Raw genomic sequence first — 6,176 nt, 5'->3', positions numbered from 1 at the left:
ACCGGACGGTCTTTTTGAGTTCAAGGTGATGCCATCTGGCCTCTGCTCCGCACCAGCCACATTTCAACGAGTAATGGACACAGTCCTGGCAGGCTTGAAGTAGCAAATTTGTTTTGTATATTTGGACGACGTTGTTGTCTTCTCGTTAAACTTTGAAGATCACCTAAAACGACTGCAGACAGTGCTGGAAGCCATGAAGTCATCGGGACTAACGCTGAAAGCAGAAAAGCGTCACTTCGCCTACGAAGAACTGAGTTTCCTAGGTCACGCCGTTAGTAAGGATGGTGTTCGCCCAGATCCGGAGAAAACAGCTGCAATCGCACAATTCCCACCACCTGTCGACAAGAAAGCTGTGCGCCGATTCCTTGGGTTGTGCGCTTATTATCGACGATTTGTCAGAAACTTTTCGCGCATCGCCGAACCGTTGACGCAGCTTACAAAGGCTGACGTACCTTATAAATGAGAAGCGCCGCAAGGAGAAGCCCTCGACGAACTTAAGCGCCGCCTGCAATGCCCTCCTGTACTTGGCCACTTTGATGAAAACGCCGAGACCGAAATTCACACCGACGCGAGCAGTGTGGGCCTAGGAGCCGTTCTCGTCCAGAAGAGTGCCGGACAGGAGAAAGTAATCGCCTACGCGAGCAGGTTCCTCACAAAAGCCGAAGTCAATTACTCGACGACCGAGAAGGAGTGCCTCGCGATCATCTGGGCCACTTCTAAGTTTCGTCCATACCTATACGGCCGACCATTCAAGGTGGTAAGCGACCATCACGCGCTCCGCTGACTGGCTAATTTGAAAGATCCCTCCGGCGACCTTGCCAGATAGAGCCTACGACTTCAAGAATTCGACTTGACTGTAGTCTATAGGTCGGGCCGCAAGCATTCCGACGAAGACTGCTTATCACGCGCTCCCGTCGATGCTCCCCCCCCACCCCACCCCCCCGAAGGACGATCACGACGATGCCTTTTTGGGACCGGTAAGCGCCAGCAGTTTCGCAGAACAACAGCGATCAGACCCTGAGCTGAAAGCGCTAGCCGATTACTTAGGAGGAAAGACTGCTTCCCCTCCCGGTGTGTTCAGACGCCATTTATCTTCGTTCGCGTTAAGTAATGGCCTCCTCGTGAAGAAGAACTTCGCAACCAGCAAGACCACGCAGCTTCTTGTAGTGCCTAGAAACCTCCGGCAAGAAACTATGCAGGCGTTGCATGATGAGCCCACAGCAGGCCATCTCGTAATTGCACGCACGTTGCGTCGAATCGAGAAAAAATACTACTGGCCGCGACTGCCTGCCGAAGTTGCCTACTACGTGAAGACATGTCGTGAGTGCCAACGACGCAAGACGCCGCCTATCAGACCAGCAGGACTACTAAACCCGATTCCGCCCCCAGACCTGCCCTTTCAACAAATTGGGATGGATCTCCTTGGCCCCTTTCCATCTTCGTATATGGGTAACAAGTGGATCATCGTGGCCACTAACTACCTTACCCGTTGCGCCGAAGCAAAATAACTACCAAATGGTACCCCGGCAGAAGTCGCCAAATTTTTTGTCGAACAAATTCTTTTGCGACAGTGCGCCCCAGAAGTGCTCATCAGGGACAGGGGAACGGCGTTTACGGCAGAGTCGACGCAAGCCATCCTGGAATACAGTCATACAAGCCATCGACGAACAACTGCGTACCATCCCCAGACCAATGGCCTAACGGAGCGCCTGGAACAAAACGATAGCGGACAGGATCGCCATGTACGTCGACGCTGAACACAAGACTTGGGACGCCATCTTGCCGTACGTGATCTTCGCGTATAACACGTCAGTCCAGGAGACGACCAGAGCGACCCCGTTCAAGCTTGTGTACGGCAGGGAGCCCACGACGACGCTCGACGCAATGCTGCCGCACGTAACCAACCAGGACAACCTTGACGTCGCCGCCTACATGCAGCGTGCAGAGGAAGCCCGACAACTCGCACGTCTGCGTATTAAAGACCAACAGCGCACCGACAGCCGACGATACAACTTACGACGACGCCACGCAGAGTAAAACCGAGGAGACCAAGTGTGGATTCGGACACCAATTCGCCGTCGCGGACTAAGTGAAAAGTTGTTGCGTCGATACTTTGGGCCATACAAAATCATTCGCCGCATCGGACCACTGGACTATGAAGTCATTCCCGACGGAACGTCAGCATCACAACGGCGACGCGCACGCCCAGAAATTGTACATGTTGTATTGTACGCGCGTTAAAGAATCTAGGTGTTTAAACTTTGCAGTGTTTATTATTAAGTTGCTTTGTTTTGGAACATCCAGGGGGTGTTTTTTTTTTTTTTTAAGGGGGGGGGGGGTAATGCCGCGAAACCTTCAAAACTGTATTTTTTGTTTTTCGGCAGCCGCCGGCATACGGGATTCTCACTCTGATTCTGGATCGCGTATCAGTTCCGTAATCTTTGTTTGTTAATGCTCGATGTCGCGAGTCACACCTTTATCAGTTTCGTTGTAGCGCAAGATGCACCGAGATCTATCTCGAAGATGCCGGCCACTCGTGTGTCTTTCCACAATGTTCCAGCCCGTGCTGTTAGCTGCTTGCGACGTTATCTAGATTGTTCTGTGCAGCCTCCAACTGCGACCACCAACTGCGCAAAAAATCTCCGCAGCAGAATGCGTATCTTGAAAGTTATTGTATGTGTAATTACCTGTTTTATACACTTTTCACAGGCGCGTGGCTAATAAACTATGCGATACACAGTAATAAAAATGCCTAACTTTGTTCATTACCATCTAATCTCAAAACTTCTCGAACGGTGTTTTTCTAGGTGCAAAAGATCTTGCACAATTTTGCTTTTCCCGAGACAAGTAGAGCTGAAAAGCCGTTTCTTACCTTTGTGTTTTCCTTTACAGCTTAAAGGGGTTGTGAAACTTTTTCCGGAAATTTTGCACGGCTTGGTTAAATGGAATCCTTGTCCTGCATCATATAATATACCTCGATTCGTTTCATCGCCCGCGTTGATTTAATAGCGACAAAAACAGAATTTCGATTTCCTAGCGCGCGTCCTCCTCAACTCAACAGAGTGCGTCATAGCGCTAAGCCAATGAGAAGCTCCCGTTGCTGGAGCCTGCTGAGCCAAAGTTAACCAAGCTCGGTGTATTTTAGAGGTTTTAATTGTGCCCTACTCTACGCTCACACAGGGTTTTTTAATATGGCCGACGCCTAGGTTCCTCCGTGGGTACCAGCGTCGCTGTGCTACTATAGTGAACTAGAATATAGTCGCTACTGTTAAAACATGGTTACATCGTGGGCTTTGAGCCTTACGCCGACGCAACTTTTCGGGTGCCAGGTCGGCGAAGATAGACCCTGCGAGCGACCGGTACGGTAACACTTGTGTCGAGAAGCCGCGGTAACCGCGGCACAACTCCGGCTTGCAGAAGCCCCGACCGTCAGCCTCCCGATCCCAGCCGTTTCGGAACTACGCATTGGTATGTATGTCCGAGTCTTGCAGCCTAGCCTACGTTTGACCGTTGCGAGAGTGCAATCGCTAACCGAAGCTTTCGAACAGGTGCAGCTGCGGGCGGTGCGTGCCGATGCCGACTGCTCTTGAGAGCATCTGGCGAGATCCTGGCGGCGACTACGTAGCTGAAGCAGCCTTCTGGGTGTTACAGATCATCCGCATTTACTCCAAATGCTTGTTGATCATGGACTGCTAGTCGAGAACACAAGGTAAGAACCTTGAGCGAAAGGCGACATAACTTGAACAAGCGGCCACCTGTTTTTCATTTTCTCGAGCAAGAAATGCTGTAATGAAATCTATTGCGGAAGGCAGTGTTAATAAAAGAAAGCTTCCCCTTTAACGTTACTTACTTGCGGTCATCTACACTGTCTACATTGTCGATATTGCGCCACGTTAGCACGAACACAACATCGCTGGTTTTCATATTTTTCTTGTTTTCGTAGAAGGTGCGCATGAGCATGACGTTTCACCATGCAAATTACTGGTTTGCTTAATTCCATGCACGAGTAAATGAGAAAACACGCATCATCTGATAGTGCGAACTTGCTAAATGGAAAGGGCATGCACATTGATGTGAAGTAACGGAAAAAAAAAAGAAACCGCTGTCCGGACACATTTGCTTGTTTTATTAGCCAGGTATGACCTTCAGCAAGTGCAGCACTTGAAAACATAAATACAGAAGGAATGCCACAGGAAATGCAGTAAATAAGTACAAAAGTAATCTCATTTCGGAGGACTCTGTGCTAAGTGAAATTGCATGCAGTGAAGTAGCCTGTCTCCTGCAGAAGCCGTGGGAAAATGCACTAAAAAACGACACAGAAGAGAAAAACACACAGAGCAGGACTGGCTTCTGCAGACGATCACTAACTAGCTCGACAACTGTTGTTATAGCCTGTCTCCACTTGCTGCCAGAACAATCACCATACCAGCACTCAAAAGTTTTATTTGCTAGTTTTTTTTTTACCCACTTGCATTAGGTGAGTGTTGTATAGTGTGCAAATATAATTAAAAAAATTGACTTCACTAATACCATCATCAACACCTTCACACAGTTAAACCTCTCCAAAATGCTTTGACACTAACATTTTACACGTGCTGAAATGTGACAACCAGAAAGAAAAAAAAAAAGAAAGACGTTCTTCCAAAGGCCAGTACACCGAAACTTCCACAGCTTGAGTAAGTGTTGGAAATTTTACAGTTAGCAAATGAAGTTATAGAGTAGTTTTGCGGCACTTGCAGGAAGTTTGGCACGTGGCGGGTTGTGGGAAAACAACTGAGAGCCGTTGACAGAAGTGGACTTGGTAGTTTATGGCTCCTTCGAATAGAATGACTCCATGCACAGAGCTGCTTAATGCATAAGTTGCATACTTAACATCTTCGTGCTATGCGGATGATATCAGCGTGGACATTGACATCAGCCACAACACTAGTATAGAGGGTGTAAGACGACTACCAGGTTTTGTCAGTCAAAAGCTGCATTTCCTTCAGGCATTATTTTGCTGCAGTAGCAAATTATGATTGCACTGAAGTTCTAATATTGGGTGGGTCTCATTCTCTCTCAATCACCTGCAGCAGAATTCAAAGTTTGCCATACTTCCAGGGAGAATAAATTGACAGTGAAAGTTACACTGTACAGCTTCTGTTAGACGGGAATTAATTGTGCAGATGCATGAATAACTTTCAAATTTGTAAAAGACCTAAATGATATTTTCATTTTGCTGTGCTGAAAAGTGAATATTGCTTTTTCTCTTGTCAACAGGAGGCACCGCTACATCTGCTACAGCCAGCTTGCGCACTGGTTTTGGGGATGCCTCGGCAGACATCACAGTAAAGTCCTCCCTATTTGTGATGCAAGCCAAATAAGGGAAAGGTTTCCATCTGACAGTTACACTGGTTTCCAGTTTGCGCAAGGTTTGTAGAGTCATCACCTTATTCATTCTGAAACAAGCCAGAAAACATGAGAAGAGAGAATTGCAGGACAGCTGGACTAATAACTGGAATTTTACTAAAGGATAGAGGCAAACGAAGACTTGCACAGAGATGCACATGTAAAAAAGGCCCCAAAAGACTGTTGACTGATTTCTTAGCCACACACACGTCCTTAGCCTTTGCAGTATAGTGTGCCTTTGGATTTGGATCTGTGGCTTCCCTTTGGTAACGAGTGGTTCTTGACCATAAAGAATTTGCTTTTTTTAGATGATTTTTTAGACCCTTTCTGCTTTCCACGCTTTCACTGCTTTGGGGGTTTTTCGTGCACGTGCATTTCTGTGCGAATCTTTTTTTGCCTCTTTCCTTCAGCAACATTTCAGTTGTTAGCAAAACTTTGTCTTGTGCTCCTCTCACGTGTTTCGTCTTCTGGCTGGTTTTAAGATGAATCAGTACCAACTCATCCAGTTGTTAGTCTTGTTGATATCACTAGCCTGACTGCACCCACTGCTGGGCAAATGCTTCTCCCATATCCATCCGAATAATCCGATCCTGTGCCAGGTGCATGATTCTAGCAAACTTCCTAATTTCATCTGCTTGCCCGAGTTTCTGCCGCCCCCTGCTAAACTTGCCTTCCCTTGGAATCTAAAAGACATATATAGGCTCACTTAGAATGAATTTTGTGTACTCACTCCCTTCCTTTACCTTTGACGGGTAGAATTTTTCTTTTTTTGGAACTGACCACAGATA

At 47.3% G+C, this 6,176-nt stretch overlaps 1 long non-coding RNA gene across 1 annotated transcript; it reads left to right on the top strand.

The window, feature by feature from the left end:
* The first annotated feature begins 3,124 nt into the window (after window positions 1-3,124).
* LOC146172289 (uncharacterized) lies at window positions 3,125-5,781 on the top strand. Its single transcript, XR_014702468.1, has 3 exons — window positions 3,125-3,468; window positions 3,549-3,709; window positions 5,260-5,781. It is a non-coding gene; the product is annotated as an uncharacterized LOC146172289 (long non-coding RNA).
* The last annotated feature ends 395 nt before the right edge of the window (window positions 5,782-6,176 follow it).

Source organism: Amblyomma maculatum, unplaced genomic scaffold (genome assembly GCF_055883805.1).
Source record: "Amblyomma maculatum isolate TAMU_Amacu unplaced genomic scaffold, ASM5588380v1 scaffold_13, whole genome shotgun sequence".
In the NCBI taxonomy this organism is placed as follows: Eukaryota; Metazoa; Arthropoda; class Arachnida; order Ixodida; family Ixodidae; genus Amblyomma; species Amblyomma maculatum.
Note: the sequence above shows the minus strand (reverse complement) of the source record. Positions and strands in the feature narration are given on the sequence as shown.